Source organism: Sapajus apella, unplaced genomic scaffold, assembly GCF_009761245.1.
Source record: "Sapajus apella isolate SASKATOON/1434 unplaced genomic scaffold, GSC_monkey_1.0 scaffold14, whole genome shotgun sequence".
NCBI lineage: Eukaryota > Metazoa > Chordata > Mammalia > Primates > Cebidae > Sapajus > Sapajus apella.
The window spans coordinates 12,708,398-12,730,360 of NW_022436954.1; the positions used below are offsets into that span (position 1 = coordinate 12,708,398).

A 21,963-nucleotide genomic window follows, 5' to 3' on the forward strand; every position below is an offset into this window, starting at 1 on the left:
ACAGTGAGCCATAAAGAACAAGCACTGTTCGGACCTCTGTAGCCGATTGCCTGCCAAGCTGCCTCTTCTTTTCTGTTCCTGCCAAGCAGCACGGCCTGGCTTCCAAGTTCTCCGCTTATTCCAAAGGATCTGTCCTAATTTTTTTAATGCCACATCATCATCAATCAGTGAGATACATGAATCAAGCTATTCCAGAATTAGCCTGAAAAACTCATTAACAGACAAAACCATCACACTGAGTTTTGAATTCTAATACAGATGGGGTTCTTGCCAGGTATTGGAAAAATACTATCCCTGTGCCTTTGAAGACTGATCATTTAGAGCAATGAACATAGTGAATGTGGACTTCAGTGGTGATTCTTCTTGTCCTCTTTCTGTCCTTGAAACAAAAAGTGAATTTGAAAAAGATCTCATTAGGTAAATAATAAAGCAAAACCTTGATCAATGTTTGGCAAAAGCTGATCTAATGATGGAATAATGTTTAGCATCTGGTAGGAGTTTTTTTCCCCCCACTGAGTTCTTGAGAGTGTCAATATGTAGGTTGTTTTCCTCTACTTAAGGCCAAATCTTATCCCGATCTTCTCCCAGAACAATGATTCACCATGTTCTTAAGAGGAGTTCATTCAAATCATCCCAGCCAAAGGAAAAAAGAGTCTGTATTCATCTGTTTATTGCATTAAACAAAACAAAGGTTCCTGCCTTCGTGGGGTGGTCATTCTAGTGGAGCCCGGCATATATATGCTCAAAACAGAAGAAATATATTCTTCTACCATGATAGAAGTTAATAAGTTCTATAGAAAAAAATGCTTAAAAATATCAAAGGAAGGGGAAGGATATTAAGACCATCAAAAAGATTTATTGAAAAGGTGACATTTTAGCAGAAATTCTGGGAATCAGGTAACTATTTGTATGTACTTACATATGTCATTTAGCCACAACTAATAGAAAATAAAAACATAAACCACCAACAATGGACCACCTGCTCCCATTACAAAATGTATGGAGGTTTTCAGGTGTTTGGGAGACATGTTCCAGGCAACACTGATCAGAAGTGTTAGCCTCCTGATAACAGAGAGAATCTTAGCCCCTAAGATGCTAGAAGCTCAATAATCAACCTAAGCTCACCTGGCACAAAGGTAAGTCTGGAATCCCACAAACATACACAGTGGCTAAGAAAATCAGCCCTGAAGACAGAGTTGGTTCCAAACTCAGACTCAGGCACTTCAATTTGTGTGACCTTATGCAAGTCCTTGTATAAGACCTCGAGTCTCAGCGTCAACATCTAGGCACTGACAATAACAGCTGCACACGTACCTCTGAACTTAAAATGAAAGTTGAAGAAAAAAATATCCTGTTTCTCCACATCCTCTCCAGCATCTGTTGTCTCCAGATTTTTTAATGATCGCCATTCTAACTGGCGTGAGATGGTATCTCAATGTAGTTTTGATTTGCATTTCTCTAATGACCAGTGATGATGAGCATTTTTTCATGTTTGTTGGCCTCATGTATGTCTTCTTTTGTAAAGTGTCTGTTCATATCCTTTGCCCACTTTTGAATGGGCTTGTTTTTTTCTTGTAAATCTGTTTTAGTTCTTTGTAAATTCTGGATATCAGCCCTTTGTCAGATGAGTAAGCTGCAAAAGTTTTTTCCCATTCTCTTGGTTGCTGATTCACTCTAATGACTGTTTCTTTTGCTGTGCAGAAGCTGTGGAGTTTGATTAGGTCCCATTTGTCCATTTTGGCTTTTGTTGCCAATGCTTTTGGTGTTTTGGTCATGAAGTCCTTGCCTACACATATGTCCTGAATGGTTTTGCCTAGATTTTCTTCTACGGTTTTTATAGGAACACTTTTACACTGTTGATGGGAGTGTAAATTAGTTCAACCATTGTGGAAGATAGTGGCGATTCCTCAAGGACCTAGAAATAGAAATTCCATTTGACCCAGCAATCCCATTACTGGGTATATATCCAAAGGATTACAAATCGTTCTACTACAAGGACACATGCACACGAATGCTCATTGCAGCACAGTTTACAATAGCAAAGACCTGGAACCAACCCAAATGCCCATTGATGATAGACTGGACAGGGAAAATGTGGCACATATACACCATGGAATATTACGCAGCCATCAAAAACGATGAGATTGTGTCCTTTGTAGGGACATGGATGAACCTGGAAGTCATCATTCTCAGCAAACTGACACAGGAGCAGAAAATCAAACACCGCATGTTCTCGCTCATAGGCGGGTGTTGAACAATGAGAACACATGGACACAGGGAGGAGAGCACTACACACTGGGGTCTGTTGGAGGGAAATAGGGAAATAGGGGAGGGACGGCGGGGGGTGGGGAGTTGGCATGGGGAGGAATGCCAGATATAGGTGAGGGGGAGGAAGGCAGTAATGGGGTCTGTTGGAGGGAAATAGGGAAATAGGGGAGGGACAGCAGGGGGTGGGGGATGGCATGGGGAGAAATGCCAGATATAGGTGAGGGGAAGGAAGGCAGCAAATCACACTGCCACGTGTGTACCTATGCAACAATCTTGCATGTTCTTCACATGTACCCCCAAACCTAAAATGCAATAAAAAAATTAAAAATATCCTGTATTTAAGGTTATCCTCCTTTTTATGCAATATTGTTTATTTGTGCTAGAGATTTGCCCCCTTAGTTTTTCTGATGGGCCAGAATTTGGTTTTGTTAATATTTGCTATTTTTTTATTTTCTGTTTACACTTTCTTCCTTTTTCCTTTTCCCTTTTCCTTTCTCCCTCCCCCCTCCCCATCTTCCCAGGGCCCCACTCCTGCTTTGTCTTTCTGACTCCCCTCTTTCTTTAGCTTACTCTATTGCAAATTGAATTTGTTTTGGTTCCTTCTTCTGTTCTAGAAAATATAACATATATAACAGAGGTTGGGGGGTGAAATGGGGACATGATGGTCAAATGATACAAAGTTTCATTTAGGAAGAATAAATCCTTGAAATCTATGGTACAGCATGGTGACTATAGTTATTAATAATGTATATTTCAAAATTGTTAAGAGTACATTTTAAATGTCTCACCACAAAAAAAATGTTAAGTGAGGTGATAGATACGTTAATTAGCTTGTTCAATCATTCCAAATTTTACACATTTATAAAAACATCATATTGCACTGCATAAATATATTCAATTTTTATTTGTCAATTAAAATAAAAAATACATGTATGACTGTAAAAAACAGCACTGCTCTGCTATGAGAAGAAAAAAATATAATTTAAATTAATAGAAACAGCATACTCTATGCCTAGTAACATTCAGATGTTACTTTTTGTATTTTTATTACAGAGTAAACATTCAAACATTGATCAAGGTTTTGCTTTATTATTTATCTAACATTCTACAAGATGTTTTTCAACTTCAGTTTTTGTTTCAAGGATAGAAAGGGGACAAGAAATTGTTACAAAAAGTATATGTCAAACACTAGGCTTTTAATTTGCTCCCAAATTTAATTTATTCCCACTTTTTGGATCACTAAAATAAGACTCAAAGTGGGTAAGCTACTTTCCCCAGGTCAGTCAATAAATGGCATCAGTTCTTCCGGCTCCAAATTCACTGTCCTTAACTTTAAGTTACACTGCGATCATCATTTTGGCCCGGGAACTGGGATGCCCCTGCCCAGCCTCAGGCAGCCCCAGCTGGGGAGGCACAAGTCAGGAGACTCATTTCATTCCACAACTGCCCTATGAGACACTTTTAGGTCTCTGCTCTGGAAAAGGAGGAGGAAGCATTTTCCTTTGTGGTTGGGGGAGTGACATGGTTGGAGGATGGCAGTTGACCATGATGAGCCAGAGAGAGCATGTACTACGAAGGCTAGAAACAGCACCAGGAGGTCTGGATTCAAGTGTGGGTGCTGCCACTAATGCAAGTGTCTCCCATCTCCTAATGTGCACCCTCATATAAAAAGATGGCACTGAAAGACCTCAAATGCTGCATCCTTTACTATTGCCTCTCTTCTCCCTTAAAAGTCTAATGGCAGAGGGAAAGACTATCTATGAGTACTAATGACTGACATTAAGAGGGTAGTCACTATGTGTTAAATACTATTCTAGGTTTTTTATGTAAACTGCTTTATTTACTTCTCACAATACCCCAACACAGGATATATCTGTACTATCCCTATTTATAGACTGGGAAACGGGGGCTTGCAGAGATTAAGAAACTTGGTTTAGGTAAATTCCTCTGCAGGGATTTGAACTATGGTCTGTCAAGCTCCAGGGTCATGTACCCAGCCACTGTCTCACGACTCATGATTACAGTAATGATGAGAGTTATTAATAATGCCCTGTACTGAGCACTTTTCCGTGCCCAGGACTTTTCTAGTGGCTTTACATATATTTTCCTCTTACACTTGGACAAGGAGGAAAGTAATATATGTTCAATAAAGACTTTGGCAAATGACCCACAATTCTGAGTTGGAAACACTGCCGTGTTCTCATTTTGTAGCGTCATTTTTATTCTTCATGTCTTATCTGTAGGGATGAGCGGGTAGGAAAGATGCTCAAGGGTCTTATCAGCATCAAACTGTAACAAGGAGCCTGCACCCCCTGAGGGCCATATCATCTCCAGCACAGATTTAGGCTGCAGGACAGAAGTCAAGTGAACCAACCTTGCTTCTGGCTTCTCATTACTGTCTGCCCACCTGTACTTCCCCTTTGCCCAAATCTCATTCCTCATTTTTAATTTATTTTATCTTCCTACATGTTATGCACTTTTATAAGCCACTTTAAATCTCTTTTGGAAAGAGGTATTGATGAATAAATAAATACAAAATAAAATCGCCCATTTGCCAGATGTCAGAATAATCAGCCCTCTCTGCATCAGACCAATAACAATGCCGCCAGAGTACTTTGCCAAATGGGTTCTGGAAAGACAGTGGTTCAACCTAAATCAAACTAATCTATGGAGGGCAGAAAAAGGCAGATGCTCAGGGGAGAAAATGGAAACACTTAGGGAGGTCTCCAGGTCTGTCCTACTACAGCTAGCTCCTGAAGTCTTTGTAAATCAAAATTCCAAAATCATGACCTAGGCTTTCATTTTGAGACAGTGAACAGCCTGGAGGAGGATTGGAAGAGGGTCTTCTAACTCACAGTCTGCTTTAATGAGATCCATCTGAGCTTCAACTCTGTCCATTTTGCAACAGGCAGAGGAATATTTTAAAGACCAAGGTTGCCCAATGGTTGCTTATCTTCAGAGGACCTAAAAAGTTTTGTTCTCTCCAAAATCCATTCTACCTTGCCATATGATACATTGCCTAAATTCCTAAAGTGGTCAGGAATGATTTGTAATTCTAGATAGAACCTCCAATCAATTTCTTAGTGATTAAGATTAGGGAGAACAAACAGCATCTCCTTAAAATTTCCAGGCAGGGAGAGGAAACATGAATTCGTTTGGCCTCAAAAGAAAATATTTGATCCCAGATGATTTAGATCAGCTGAGTTGCTGGGAAAGTGAATGGAACACTGAAGCAACGGTTTTGAAATACTTGAAACTGCAGGATTTGAAAGATGCACAGGAAGAAAGTGCATCCTTAACGCCATCATGAAACCAACATGCTCCATGAGCAATATTAGCATTTAACATTCTCAGCAATCTGTTATCTAATTGTGGTTCAGGCACAGAAACATTTCACTTCCAGACAGGCCTCCCCTGGTGGATGTTTGTAACTCCGGGTTATCTTTCCCCCACATTACTTATGTCTGTCCAAAGCCCACAGCCTCATTTTTATATCAGCCAGTAGTAAACATGCCCAAGATTTGTTTGGTTATCCAAAAGCTAAAGGAGAAAGACCTCCAGATCGTCTGCTCTTTGAAATTATTAATGCTCCCCAAAATCTCCACTACATCTCAGAAAACTAATGGGGATTTCAGTGAAGAGAAAGTCCAGCAGGCTTTAATAGGCTCCATCTGTCGTCCTTTGGGCAGCGAAAGAACTGGGCTAAGAACCAAAAGGCTACTATGGATCAAACAAGAAAGTGCATAGGAAGATGATTCGGGAAGTGAAACTGTTCACTTGCAAGGGATTTCTGTAAGTGCCCAGAGATCAGCTTGAAGACAGTACACACCATGGGAAATATACAGACATGGATCTGAAGAGTACTTATGTAGCTCAGCAAAACTAATCCACTTAGAACTACCAGGTCAGGTTTAAAGTTATTTAAAAATGGGGAGGCATAAAGTTTGTACAGTGCACCCAAAGTTATGTAGCCAGTGCTCTTGGCTGGGATTATACAACATTTATAAATGTATAAAGTCTCTGCCTATTTGCTCTGTGCCAGGCACGATTCTGGACACTGGGAATATATAGAACGAAACAGGCAGGGATAACAGTGATTCTCTCTCTGCCACTAAAATCAAACTGGTATCATCTGCCTGCGCTGACTTAAAGAGGAAAGAAGGAAAAGGAATGAGGTATAAGATGCCTTGGCTGCTATTCAATGTGTCAGGGTGGACTTGAGTGGACTCTGAATGTTTAAATGGTGAAAAACTAGAGCATCTCCTTCCACCCACATGCTGTCTGTATTCAGGTAGAAAAGTGGTTCAAGCGAGAGATGAAAATAGAGTCTCTATTCAAGAGCACTCTGTTTCCCTCAAAATTTGTTTGGAGAAAACTTTAGTTGGCCATTTTCTAGTTGAATAAAAACTCACAAAGACATAGAAAAATATTTTCTGGCAATACATTTACATTGAAAATAGCAGAAAGGCAGAACCAGCATGGTGTCAAGGAGCCCGAATGCTTTGAAGCTCTCTCACAGCAGGGTCAAATCCCAGCCAGTTGCTTAAACTCCCTGGATTCCGGTTCTTTCATCTATAAGATGGGTATGATATCACTTAACTCACAGGAGTGTTGTGAGGATGAAATGAGGTGACATATTGTGTGTTCAACAAAGGTTGGTTCTGTTGCACACGGGGAAGATGTGACTTCCCTCTCCCAAAAATTACAAATTACTTTCGTAATCCCTCACTTTAGAACATTATACACCCATTTTCATTTAATCTCCACACAACCCATTTTCAGATGAACGAAATTGGAATCAGAAAGGTCAATACTTGACATGTCCAAGGGTCATATGGCTAGGAAGAAAAGCAGCCAGAATTGGGACCTAGACCCCTTCCACCATATCACAAAATCCCTTACTAAGGTGCTGTAGGAATATGGACACTCTGCCTGAAGATGGGAGGTCACAGGGAAAGACATTGAAAGTTGGAATCCTGAGGCTCTTCCTCATTTTGCAATCCTGCAATGAACTTCTAGAAGGGCATATAAAGTCTGCACAAATGCTGACCCTAAATCTCTTTGATTTCTCCTTCCCCAGTGCCGTCTTACTCTGACTTATCTGCTCTCCAGACTGACAGTGCAGTAGAATCTTGGAACTTAGAGTCTCTGCAGTTCATGGTTCCACACATGGTATCCAGGAGGATAAAGTAGCATCAGCCCCATCCTAGAGATGAGGCAAGAGAGTCCCTGAGATGAGGAGGGCTTGTCCACATACAAAGAGCCAATGAGAAAAGTTGGGGATGACTAGAGCCCAGGTCTCCTGCAGCCTGGTGAGGTGCTTTCTCTACCACCTGGGATGCTCCTCCTGTCAGTCTTAGCACAGCTGTTCTGATGACCAGAGCTATTCGTGCTCTCTGCCTCTCAGAGACTAATGGGAGCAGATGAAATTCTCTTCTTTCAAGGGGGATTAGGTAGAAGAGCCTCAATGATGGGAATCCCTAGGTAGAACAAGCCTTACAAAGCATGAACATGGACATCAGGCCTCCTTATCTCTGGCTGGGGCCCTTTTACGCCCAACCTCCTTAGAGCTTCTCCCAAAGTTAGGGCCCAGCTGAGCAGTTTCTAAATGAAAGATCTCAATTAAGTTCAGTCAAGCACTCACAGAAAGTATCTTCATAGACTCCGAACTGCAGGAATCTGAGGTTTCACTTCCACCCAGAGCAGAAATACCTTCTCTGGCATTGCTGACAGCTGATCTTGGAGGTAGCAGTGACCCATTCTGACCAATCACACCTATGGGAACTGAACAATTCCAAAGATGGGGAAATTACTCATCCACAAAGCAAACTGTTCTGTTTTAGAGCCTACCTGTTGCTTCCAGCTCTCTCTATAATGCCAAAGGCATCATGATGAATCATTCCCAACATCTGCCAGCGTTTCACAAGTTTCTTAGAAATTCGACAAGAGTTGCTGCTTGCCCTTTCCACTTTCTCAATATTACACTTACGTGTAAATAGCCTCCCCACTGTTCCATGTGATCTCACCTATTTATTCTCTTCTGATTCTGAAAACAATCACGTGGAGTAGGTATGAGAGGCGTTATCAGTTCCATGTTATAGATGAGGAAACTGAGACACAAAGATGCTAAGTGCCTGGCATTACTGCAAGAGAGAAGCAGAAGTGTTAAGTCCCAGCACGTTGTGCTTCCAGATAATCACATGTAGCTTTGACCCTGTACCCAAAGAACTATGAATCGTTCTACTGCAATGACACATGCACACGTATGTTCATTGCAGCCCTGTGTACAATAGCAAAGACCTGGAACCAACCTAAATGCCCACCAATGATAGACTGGACAAAGAAAATGTGGTACATATACACCATGGAATATTATGTAGCCATAAAAAACGATGAGTTCATGTCCTTTGTAGGGACTTGGATGAATCTGGAAACCAGCATTCTCAGCAAACTGACACAAGAACAGAAAGCCAAACACCACAGGTTCTCACTCATAGGTGGGTGTCGAACAATGAGAACATGTGGACTCAGGGAGAGGAGCATCACACACTGGGGGCAGTTGGGGGGGGTAGGGGAGATGGGGAGGGAGGGAAGGGTGGGGAGGGATAACATGTGGAGAAATGCCAGATATAGTATGGACCTAAAGTTAAATAAATAAATTTTTTAAAAAAGCAACGAAGAGAAAACCCCATTTCATAGGAAACTGAAATTCAGGTTATCGAACGCATTTCCAGTCTGGACTGTAGTTCATTTTCTCTCTGATCTACTATGACCATGCTTACCTTCAGCAGGACCAAAATGCCCTTCCCCAGTCTGGAAGGCTGGGCTGAGCTCAGGTAGAATGTGGTGTCTAGTGGGGCTTTGGAGGGCCAAAGAAATAGACATCGTCAGCCCCTGCAGCTCACAGGCCTAGCATTCAGGGGAGCTGGATTAATAGAAGCTGGAACTCTGCCCTATCCTAGGCTGGATCCTTCACTCCAGGAAGGCAATTAGAAGACTGGAGCAAAGGGATTTACTACTGACTGGGATTTCTAATCAGGCCCTCAGCTTCTAATTAGGCTTCCTAATGCCCAGCGGAAAGAAATCTTCAGAAAAGAGCCTCTGCAAAGTTTGCTTTCTCAATTCCTCCTCACTCAACCTTCACCTTGTCCAGCAGCCCTGCGCCGTAATCCAACCTCACCTTGGGGATGAAGGAGATAACCACTGTGTTCGGCTCTCTGAGGAGTTGTCATCGACCCAAGGTAACCCTTTCTGACCAATATCATTTACAGAACCTGGGTGAATGTGACTGTGTGAAGCAGCCTGCTTACTCATTTACTCAACTAATATTTAATTAGCTATTGATAAAGTACTCAGCAGTGTCTGGTACATCGTATTTGTCCTATCTCTGTTTAACTCATTGAGTCTTTACAACAATCCTATGGGGTAAATACTATTTTTATTCTTTGCTACAAGTGAGGAAACTGAGACTCAGAGAGGTGAAGTAACCACTCATGGTCACACAGGTAATAAGAAAAGAACTGAGACTGGAACTAGGGGAGGCTGGCTCCAGACCCCTTATTCTTAACCACTATCCTGTGTTTCCTGGTGTCATTTAGCTGATTGTAAACACAAATTATTTCGTATAGAAAACTTGTACAATGTCACAGTCTAAAAGATGAAATTTAAACCATTGAACCATTCCAATAAGCACTGTTAACAGTTGAAGTAAATACACTAGAACAGAGTTATTTAGAACATAAGTTCTGCAAGTAGATTGCTCTGTCTTGCGGATTTGAGAGAGTTATGTCACTTTTCTGTGCCCACCTCCTGGGATGATCATGAAAGTTGAAGAAGATGATACATAGGAAAACTCAGAACATCCGAGTATTAGGTTGGTGCAAAAGTAATTGTGGTTGCCATTACTTTTAAAACTATTACTATTATTAATATCCTTCCAGAATTTTCTTCTCTAGGCATTTACAGGTTTTTTTAAAAATTGAAATCAAAGTTCATATTGTATTTTTATACTGTTCCTTTGGGGTGAGTTAAGAAGAAAAATAACTGTTATAACCTTTCTCAAGTGGGAGAGGCCTATAACCCACCCCAATACCCTGAAAAGTATCGAAATCTCTCATTGGAGGGCTCATAAATGTTGGGGGCATTGAACACCATATCCTGAGACTCCATGCCCTAAAAGTCTAGGCGACCACAGGAAAAGAAAAAACTAACTCCCAATCTTGCCACAATGCTGATGAGATAGCCTTCTAATATACCACATGCTATTGAACAAACTCAAGAGTAGTCATCATAACCTGAAAGCAAGAGATTTCTACATTTTAGAAACGTGGAAATGTTCAAAACTCTTAGGTAAAGGAGAGACCTCCACAAAAATAATTATATATATATATATATATATGAAATTATATAAAACATCATTATAAGATGTTATAAATGTTATATGAAACACTGTGATATATATCTTTCTAATCTTGACAGGCAATTTTGACACATGTAATTTAGAAAACTTATTAATAAAGATATATATATTTCTTATCCTTAAATGTGATGAAGAAAATTTATATCCCAAAAGAATGTAGATTCCTAATCCTGCTATTTTGCTATGTCTAACACCAACAGCCACCACTGATGACACAGTCCTGTCCACCAGGAAGACCCTTCAGTCCTTTATGGTGGTTTCCATACAGGCTGGCTTCCCACCCAGGCCAGCTGAGAATAATTTGCATCTCTCAACCTCTGTGGAGATCTAAGTTTGATCCCTTACCACAGCGGAAATTCCCCAGCTTCCTGTGTAGATTGGTGGTCCTTCTGAGCTCTAGCCCTGCAGCATTTAAGAGCACATGTGTACACAGGGAAATATTTACAGCATTCAAACTCCAGGCTCCTCACATCCAAAATATCTTATTGCACCTAAGTAATTTGGATCACTTTGGTATTTTCAATTTTTTATTATGAAATAACAGTACCATGATTATAGATCTTTGTAGACCTAATAATTATATCCTTTATGGACATTAATAATTATATCCTATTACAGACATTAATGATTATAGACATTAATGATTTTATCCTAGAATTAATTTCCTAGAAGCAGAACTATGGGGAAAAGGGCTTTTTTTTTTTTTGGAGACAGTCTTACTCTGTCACCAGGGCTGGAGTGCAGTAGCGTAATCTCAGTTCACTGCAACCTCCTGGATTCAAGCAATTCTCCTGCTCAGCCTCCCAGCATAGCAGGTATGTGCCAACACATCTGGCTAATCTTTCTTTTCTTTGCTAATCTTTATTTTCCTTTTTTTTTTTTTTTTTTTTGGCTGGTCTCAAACTCCTGGCCTCAAACAATCTGTCCACCTTGACCTCCCAAAGTGCTGGGATTACAGGAGGGAGCCACCACACCCAGCTGGGAAAAGGGCACTTTTAAGGACTTGCATGTGAATTAGCCAACTGACTTCAAGATACTCCCCAGCACTTCAGTGTAGGAGGGGAACTGTTTGCCAGCACTCCTGTTAATAATAAATATAATTTTCTTTCAAATATTTGGTGATTATATAAGCAAAAAGTATCTCATGACTACATTAATTTTTTGTAATTTTTATTGCCTATGATGTTAAATTTTTCTTATATATTTAGCCATTTCTATTTGTAAATTCGGCACTCATATATTTTGCACATTTTTCTATTGAAGTGTTTAACTTTTCTGATTGAATTACAGAAACATGAAGGCTCTCTCCTCTCATTGTTTGACAAATATTTATTGAATGCCTAGTGTAAACCAAGAGCTGGTCTAGGCACTACAGATACAGCAGTGAATAAGGAAGACAAAATCCCTGCCCTTGAGGGAGAGCATTAGGACAAATACCTAATGCATGCAGGGCTTAAAACCTAGATGACAGGTTGATAGGTCCAGTAGAGCCCATGGCACCTGTATGCCTATGTAAGAAACCTGCACATATTGCATATGTATCCCAGAACTTAAAGTAAAATAAAATAAAATAAGCTCACCTGCATTTATGCATGCCAGCAAAAAAAAATTTGAAAAACCAGAAAAAAAAATCCCTGCCCTGTGTAGCTTATATTCTAATAGGCAGCAACAGAGAGATTCATGTTATAAAGAAATAGAGAAGGGCGCTGTGGCAGAAATTATTTGGAATAGTGACAGCGAATGGGAACTCCTGGAGGTCAGAAATGGTCTTGCTGATGGGATATTTACACTGAGATCTGCATGAAAAGAAGACACAGGGCATCTTCTTGTGTGAAGAGCATTTCAGGCAGCGGGAACAGTAAATGCAAAGGCTCTGAGGCCAGAGTATGCTGGGATCTCAAGAAACAGAGAGAAGACCAGTAGGAGATCAAGACTAGAGGGAGGCTGAGGGCAGATCACATAGGCCACAGTAAAAATATCAGGTTTGAGTCTAAGTGCAATGGGAAGCCAGTGGAAGGTTTTTAATAGGGAACTTACAGAATCCAATGCAGGTTTTAACAATTTCTCTTGATTCTATGAGAAAAATGGATAATAGAGAAGCAAGAGTAAAAGACATTCAGGAGGCTATTGTGGGAGTGTCCACGGACGAGGGACACCAGAAGAGGTAGTGCTAATGTTCTACCTGTACACAGACAGACACACACACACACACACACACACACACTAGAATTGCACTGCCTGGCCCTTTGTGGTTGGTTTAATCAGACAGTGTGGCAACCACCCCCGTTGAGATGGCAGATGGGCCATGGAGATGGTAGATCCATCTGGGTTCCTGAGATACCCTGATAAGCAAAACTTTGAGGGATATGTACCTGGGGCAAGAAATAAACCTGTGCTGTTTTTAAGCACTGAGATTTTTATGCCATCTAACAGTGCAGCATAACCAAGGATAATCTGGCTGAGAAACCTGCATAGTGGAAAATAAAAAGAAATGAATGAATTTAAGATGCTATGAAGTAAATCTAACAGGACATGCCTTCCACATATGTCATAAATATCTTTTTAGTATTTTATTTGTTTTCTCAATTTTACATGTTGTTTTGATACACAAAACTTTTAACATTTTTATAGACACATAAAATTTAGTATTATATTTGCCTTTTTTATTTTTATGTGATGTTTTGACATATGGAATTTTTAACATTTTATGTAGACACATACATATACCTTAATGGTATCTTTCTGTATTTTTAGGTTTTAAAAGCACATTTCCATATTTTCTTTACCATTCATCTGTTGATGGGCACTTCCACAAATGTCTTTTAATGTTAAGTACATCTCCCATTCTGAGTGACAACAAAGTCACAAAGATTCACTTATATTTTCTTTACAACATGTGATAGATCTGACATTTGTTTTGATATAAGCTGTGAGATACAGTTCAAACTTCTCAAATAGGTAACAATCATTTCAATATTATTGATTTAATAAATGTGTCTTTCTCCACTAATGCAAAATACCACCTTTATTATATACCAGCTTCTCTGGTATATAATACTTGGATACTTGGATTTGTTTCTGAGCTTTGCAATTTGTCCTATTGATGTATCTACCAATTCTTGCATCTGAAAAACACTGTTTTAATTATTAAAGCTTTATAGTAAGCTTTTATATCAGGCAGGTTAATTGCTCTCTCCCAACTATTCTTATTTTTTTAGTTTTTCTTGGCTGTTTTCACCCCATTTACCCCTACTATTCTACTATAAATATCGAAACATTTTCTTTCTAATGATATATTTTTCTAACAAATCCTCACACAAAGATTATGAAAATGACACCCTTTTCATAATATCTAATGATACTCATTTTGGCAGTTTGGTGTACATTCTTCCAGATATTCCAGCGTCTATATAAACATATAAACCCATGAATATTTCAGCATTGGTGTCAAAAATTTTTCCAATTTAGATGGTAGAAAGCCAAATAAAATTGACTTGAAAATTAAAAAATAAAATCTGTCTATGTAACCAAAAACACTTTATCTGGATGGCTCCAGGCAAGACTTGCTTCAGAAATTCAAATATCCTCAGGCTTCAGTCCTGGACTTTGGGGCTTTGCAGAATGCCAAACATCATCAGACTTCAGTCTTCCTTTCTCCCTCTCTTAACTTCTCTATGGGCTATTTTCACTCATTTAGTGGCATCAGAAACCCTAGATATAAATACTCAGAAGTCCATCAGAGAAAAAAGAGCATCTTTAAGTATCCCAGTTAACAGATCAGTACACCCACCTGCAGCTGCTATGAGTATTGGCTGCTAACCGCTCACAGCTCTTCTTCTCTGGAGAACTGCCATTAGCTAAGGGATCCACTTCTCCCAGAATGCTTGGGAAGTCACACCACTTGGAGGCAGCCCACAGGCAATGGATGGTTGGTGTGGGCTGCAAAAAGTCAAATCCCTTGTCTGGAGGCAGAACTAGGCCCGTGACATAATTCACATTCCAGAGACCCCTAAGAATCAGGCCAAAGCTAGACTCCAGCTGAAACTACATTTTTGCTTAGCTATTTCCTGTTTTATTCACTTATTTACAGGTTCTCCTTCAAGCACTCCCTCAGCAAAGCACTTGCCCAAAATTCTGTCTCAGGTCTTTTTTTAAGGAAGCTAACCTAAGAGGCATCTCTTCCCAAAAGTCCAAACAGAAGTTCTGGCACGAGGCCCGGCGTGGTGGCTCATGCCTGTAATCCCAGCACTTTGGGAGGCCAAGGTGGGCGAATCACTTGAGGTCAGGAGTTCAAGACCAGCCTAGTCAACATGGTGAAACCCCATCTCTACAGAAATGAGCTGGGCATGGTGGTGTGTGTCTGTAGTCCAAGCTACTAGGGAGGCAGAGGTGAACAAATCGCTTGAACCTGGGAGGCAGAGGTTGCAGTGAGCCGTTATCGCACCGCTGCACTCCAGCCTGGGCAACAGAGCGAGACTCTGGCGTGATGCTTAACAATAACAATAAGAACACTATTGATGAAAACAATAGTAATGATTGCGTTATACATCAAAGCACTCTAGATCTCTCAATATGTCAAAAGGAGGGAAAGTAATATCTACTATATAGTTACCCCATTCTACAAGTTCCCCAAGGTATGTTGGATGGAATAGTCTTATTACTGGCATATTCCTCCACCCTGTCCCAATTACCATTCTACCTTCTATACCAATCCAGGAAGCATCTGAATACACTACACATACTCTTACCACACAGTTATTCAATAGATATTTAATTATAGGCAATGGTAATAAATATTACCCAAAAATCCATTGGAAGTTAGGATTTCCTATGCTAACTGCCAGGAGTCCCAATCTGTGGCTTCCACCATCCTTTATAATATATTCTTGCATCATCTGCATCTGCAATTACAAAAACCACCCTTGTTAGGCTGAATGCTTGCTGATTTTCAAAGGGTTTTATCCCAGCCACGTTACTTAGAAGCAAATGGAGCACATGGCCTCTTTGAGATTTCTTCTGCTGGAAGAGCTCTGATCCTACAATAATCAGCAGATGAAAGCTTACAGGATACAGAGTGGTTCTACTGAATCAGGACTCAAGTTATTAGTAGGAAGAAAGATAGGTTCTCCAAGAACCCATAGTCCAGCAGAGGAGATGGGACTATTTACTAAAGAATAACTATGGACAATGTAAGACAAGTGGAATTCAGTTGCAAATTATGTGGTTCTAACAAAGAGATCGTGGGTTTCAGAGACCAGGGAAGAGACAAGAGCTGGCATGGTTGAAGAAAGTTGACCATAGAAACCCTGGAAATAGATCTTTAAGGAAGGTGAGCTGACAAGCTCCTCAGTGTAGACGTGAAAGAAGTATGTTTAGACCACCACAGACTCATACCCTTCTGAGCCAATAATCGCTCTTCCTTGAAATTAGCAGACAATCCAGCCAGGTTTCAGCCCCTGATATGGGACTTGACATCAGGACTAAGGGTGAGTGCATTGTAAAGAAAACATCACCAGGAGTCCTAAGATCTGAGTTCCAGTCCTGACATTACCACTGAGTAACTTTGGGAATGGGGAGCAAGTGGCAAAGAAAAACCAAGTTCATTCCCAGCAGAGTCTGGAGATGAGCTTTGAGACTAACAAGACTTAAGAGTTGTCATGAGCTCCCATTAGATTTGTTTTTATCCTCTCAGAAGTGTACAGAAGCAGAGATAATGAGCTTCTGCTTCTCCCTGATTGGGCTGGCTTTTCTCTGGGGCCCCACGGGCTGTCCCAGGTGCTGATTCATGCTTCAAGGAAAACCACCGAGATCACCTCATCCTTCCCATAAAATATCCCCAAAGACAATTTAAATATCCCCCTGGTTTGCTTAGTAAGAAAACCTAAAGTCAGTCAGGTACATACATCTATTTGAGCAATCTTAGCTGCTTTCTACAAAATGCTTAAACAACCTTAGATTAGTCTGACTGCAAGCCCAAGATGAATCCAACTGAATTATTCCACCAGGTAATTAAGACTTAATTATTACCTTGGCTCTGAAGTAAGGTCCATGCAAACTAGGGAAAGTGAAGCTGGGCAGAGAATCTTGCCTTTGTCATCAGAACTTGTCATCTGATAAGACCATGACCAGACTCAGATTTCAGCTATTATGTGAAATATACAAGTAAGAATGGATCAGTTTTGGGGGACGGGAAACCTACAGCTTTAATCTCTTTGGGCTTTTGTGTCACTAGGTAAATTTTAGAAAATATAAATAGTTTCATGTGGGAGGTGTGGTATCAGACTGCAGAGCTTAGACAAGAGGCTTTCCTGCAAACGACTATACTTTTTGTAACTATGCTGGAGTAGAATTAATCATATGTGCTAAGACTCTGGCTTTGGAACAAGATAGAGATAGAGCTGGATTAGACTCTGGGCTTTTTCATTGACTAGTCATATGACCTTGGACAAGTTACTTAACTATTCAGAGTCTTAGTCTCCTCCAGGACAAAACAATACCTTTTTCATAGGATCTTTGTATGAATTATATGAGCTAATGTGTGCACAATGCATAATATCTTGATCAGCACAGAGAAGATGTTCAATAAATGGCTGCCAGGATTAAGAGAAGCAGCACAGCATATTGGTTCAACACTCCAACTCCAGGGTCAGAGAACTAGGGTTAGAATCTAAATATATTTTCTTTCTAGCTGTGAAACCTCAAGCAAAACACTTAATGTCTCTAAGCCTTCGTTTCCTCATCTGTAAAATAAAGATAAATGTTTCTCTCTCATAATGTTATTGTCAGGTTGAAAGGAAATACAAACCTTTAAAGTGCTTAGCATCTACCTGACTTGAGCTTGGTAAATGTTAATTTAACAACAATATTTTGAGACAGCGATTTCAGTAAGGTAAGAAACGTTGACTTGGTCAAGCTCCTTCACTCTCCCAAGGAGCTCAATCTTTGGAGGCAAAATGAAGAAGAGTTTGGAGAAGGTTCCAAGTTAAAGAAAGTACGAGGGTTAGGGACCATCTCTTCTGTAAAGAGTTCCTCCTGAATCAGAGGAAACTTTCCCTATGCCATCCAGAGGTCACATAAGGTCATATATTCTATGTCACATATCATAATTTAAATATATTGCAGGTAATAATATCAATCCATAGTGTTCCTCATCTTTCTTAAAAGGATCACTGGCCATAAACCATTGCTTTCCCTTTTGTAAACTGCCCTGGGTTCAGGGAGTCACTTGTCTGTCTCTCTACTCTGGAACTTACCCAAGCTGATGTTACCCCAATCTCCTTCTTAAACAAGATCACACAAAACTGGGTGTCACCAGTCTGGTCCTAAAATTTTTCCCTCTGGGAAATATTTTGAAAATTGCCTTTCTGGAAATAAGCAAACTCTATCATAATAGATAAAAATCATTCTAAGTTTTCAAAAATTGTTATTATGTTGTCATTTTATTTTTGAAAAAATTGAGGTTCCAAGTGGTTGAGCCATTTTCCAAGAGCATATTGAGAAGGACATGATCCAACTAAGTCTCTCTCAAGTTATAAAGAAAGAAAAAGAAGAAAAAACATGGTCCACAAAGTACCCCAAAATCAATCTTTATAATTTACTCCCATAGAAGTTGAGTATTTGCCTAATGGTTTTAGAGAGGCAGTTTGATTTTAAAAGTTTGGGGCTCGGGTCTTAAGAAAGGGTCTTTCTCTTCCCCTAAGAAGAGAGCATGATATGATGGAAAGAATATAGAATTTGGAGTTAGAAAGTCCTAGGTTCAAATATCTCTTCTGTTCCTTCCCAGGTGTATAACAAGTTGGACAACTCTCTTAACCTCTCTGAATTCCACTTTGTTCATCCATAAAATAGCTGTAGCTATTTGGAGGGCTGCAGGAAAGACTAGAGCTAATGTATAAAACAGGCCTCACATTCATGTACCACAAACTCAGTGTGATTGCATCTGCACCCCAACAATCTGCCACCTAATCTCTGGTCAGGAGCCTTGAACAATTGTCTCTAATCAGGAAATAGCCATAGCTAGACATAAGATGGACTATAACAATTTCAGAATTAGATGCTGAGAAAGGTGTTGAAATAACCAAGTTATCTCAGGATTTGAAGGTTAAAAAAGACCTGATTAACTGCAGGGAGATTTCTTTGGTTCCATAGATTATAAAGATATAAGAAAGATGTAGGGAGACAACAAAACAAATTTCTAGTTAAAAGCAGAGGATTTCCCACCAACTAACTCTTCTGCTTCTACTTTCACCAGGAGGTAATTTTAGACAAAGTAATCTCTCAGAGATTTAAAGTCCTCATTGGTAAAAATAAGATCCTAATGTCTGCTTAAACGGCTGTTTTCAGGATTAAATAATATATGTGAAGCACTCACAGTCTCTAGTGGAATCAATAAATAAAATATGTTATAAGCATACCAAGGAAGACCATAACAAAATCAGAAACAAACAAACTAAATTTACCAAAATTCATAAACAAATAATGAAAATATAGTGTATGCTTAAAAAAATGGGATTTATGTCACAATATCATGCACACAAATTTTAAAACATGCCACAGCCACTACATTTTTAACATACATATATTTCTAAATACATATGAAAAGAAGAAACAAGGAAGGATATATATTTGAATACACTAGAGTGCACACTTAAGAGAAGCAGGGGAAGGAGTAGGGATGAGACAGGACTATCAAAAAACATAAAATAAAATAAAATGAAAAAGAGCCTTGGGTAAAGGTTTATCTTGGATAAACCAATGATGATGGTTTATCAGGAACTGAGGAGTAAGGGTCATTTAATTTTTTACCCAAGATCCCATAATATTATATTTAAGTAACTATAAATTACTTGAATTAGTGCCTGCATTGCTTTATATACTCAGTATTTAGTAGCTAATGAGCCTATATAGCTAGACATATAAATCATGGATTGTGAGAAACAAAAGATTTAGTGGTCATATAATCTAGCTCTACCATTTTGTAGAAGAGAAAGTGAAGCCCAAGTTGAAGGGAAAATAAACTTTTGAGGGTTACTCAGCTAGTGAGCAGCTGTCATAGAGGTGACAACCATAGAGTTTAAACCATACCATGAAGGCCTTCCAAAGAAGCTGACTCATCCCCAGCCCCTGCTGCTGGAGCAAGGTGGACAGAATAGCCCTTCAACATGCTTGACTTGATCTGTCAATGTCTCTCTCCCACTAGGACCCTGATTAGAGCCGAAGTAAGCTCCAGACCCAAGAACAGCTACAATGAGCCCTTTCATGACAGTGTGGGCTGCTTGTCTCTCTCTACCCATGTAGTGAATAAAGCAATCACAATGATTCTGTAGGCGGGGACTAATCACAAGTTCAAAACCTCTTCCTGGCAGGTCCCAGTGGAATTAAACCTTAGGTGAAAGGGAAGCAAAAGAGGGATCCCATGGAAGCCAGAGGACCTGCCTGTTATCCCCAAGTCTGCCAACAACTAATTATTTGACTTTTGGGCAAGTCATAAACCTCTCTGTCAGTTTTCTCAATGCCAAAATAATGACAGTATCAATCATGCCCACTTCACAGGGGTGTGGAGGCAATCACAGACATTTATGGATATAAAATGTATGAAAGGAAGTAGAAAAAGGTATTATGATGCATTCTTATTGCTATGGATTTTATCAAAAATAGCGATGTCCATGTTGCCATAGCAAAGAAAATTCCTAGTTGTGCTACATGGAAAAGTTTCCTAACAATCTAATTTTTATATTCATCACTTTATCAAACATAGTTCTAGATTCAAGAACTCTGAATTGACGATTCCAACCTGAGGGAATTCGGGGTGTGAGATTAGGGAGGTCAGGTAAATGGTTCAAGGGGAGCAGTGTAGGATAATGGAATTAGGATCTTGGGTCTGGATCCTGGCTCCTCTACAATGTGGGTCAACAGATAGTTTCATGTCTCTAATCTCCATTTCTCAACCACAAACAAGACTAATGTCACCTCTCCAGTAGGATTGTTGACAGATTTCCATAAGGTATTGTATGTGGAATATCCTGGGAGTGTAGAGATACCTTCAGAAAAAAAAATAGAGAGATGGGGACCTGACCTTCCATGCAAAGGCCCCCAGGAAGCTTTTAGGCATTTTAATGAGTATCCTGAATGGACTTGGAACATGGTATTATGCAGTATATGAGGTGACTCAGATCTGTATCACATGGCAAGAGGAAATCTTAGGAAATGAAAAATTTCCATGACTCAAATATAAAGCAAACTAAACATAATTATTTTAAGCAGTTTGGTAGAGCAAAAGAAAGGAGCACTCATTTGACTTGATGTTTGAAAGCTTCTCCTAGAAGCAGGAGTTTAGCGACATCTCCTCTTCTGTGTATCCAGTCACAATATGTAGTCTTTTTGTGTATGGCATGCACATAATCATAATAGAGAAACACAACCTACTGACAGTAGAATCAACCCATCATCAAAATATAGAGAAGACTTAAATTAGCAAGCATTGCCATATGACTGGGATAAAAGACTGTTTTTTTGTTAAGGGGATGGAAGGGAGGAGAGAGGAAAGAACAAGGGAATAATTTCTTCATCTTACTTAGTGAGAGTCAAACTTAGTCAATTAGTGAAAAAAATAACTTATATATAGTATTGAACTAAAGATACAAATATATTGCTCAAAGATCACAATAGTAACAAAGTTTATGTGGGGTAAATGGATTCTGTTTCAGAACAGAAAATCAATAGCTACTATCTAAAATTGATGATAATAGTAATGACAAAAACAGCCAACATTATTTAGCTCTATGTGCCGGGCACTGATCTACATCAGTTACAGGTATTAACTTATTTAATACTTAAAAGTCTACAAATTGAGTTCAGCGTATACTGCTCAGGTGATGGATGTACCCAAATCTCACAAATTACCTCTAAAGAACTCACTCATGTAATCAAATATCATCTGTTTTTCAAAAACCTATGAAAATAAAAAATAAAGTTATATTCAAATTCAAAACAAAGATAATAAACCTATGTGCTCTTCCTTAAAAAAATTAAAAGAGCCCTATGACATAGGCATATTTCTGTTATGAATAACGAATTGAGGCACAAAGATGTTAGGTAACTTACCCAAGGTCATATAAAGGTAGTGAGCCCACGAGTTTGAACATATTATTTATAATCCTCGTGTATAAACAACCAAACAACTTTAGAATGCAAGATGTTGAAGACGTAAGCTTTCAAATTGTGAAAGGCTTTCATGAGGAGAAGTGATTAAAATTGCTGTGAGTGTCTAGAAGGGG

General features: G+C 39.5%; 1 long non-coding RNA gene across 1 annotated transcript in view; it reads left to right on the top strand.

The window, feature by feature from the left end:
- The first annotated feature begins 16,763 nt into the window (after positions 1-16,763).
- The window catches only part of LOC116555004, a 47,147-nt gene continuing 41,947 nt past the window's right edge, over positions 16,764-21,963 (top strand). Inside the window, exon 1 of the long non-coding RNA XR_004270342.1 lies at positions 16,764-16,849. This is a non-coding gene — a long non-coding RNA (uncharacterized LOC116555004). The remainder of the gene's footprint in view (positions 16,850-21,963) is intronic.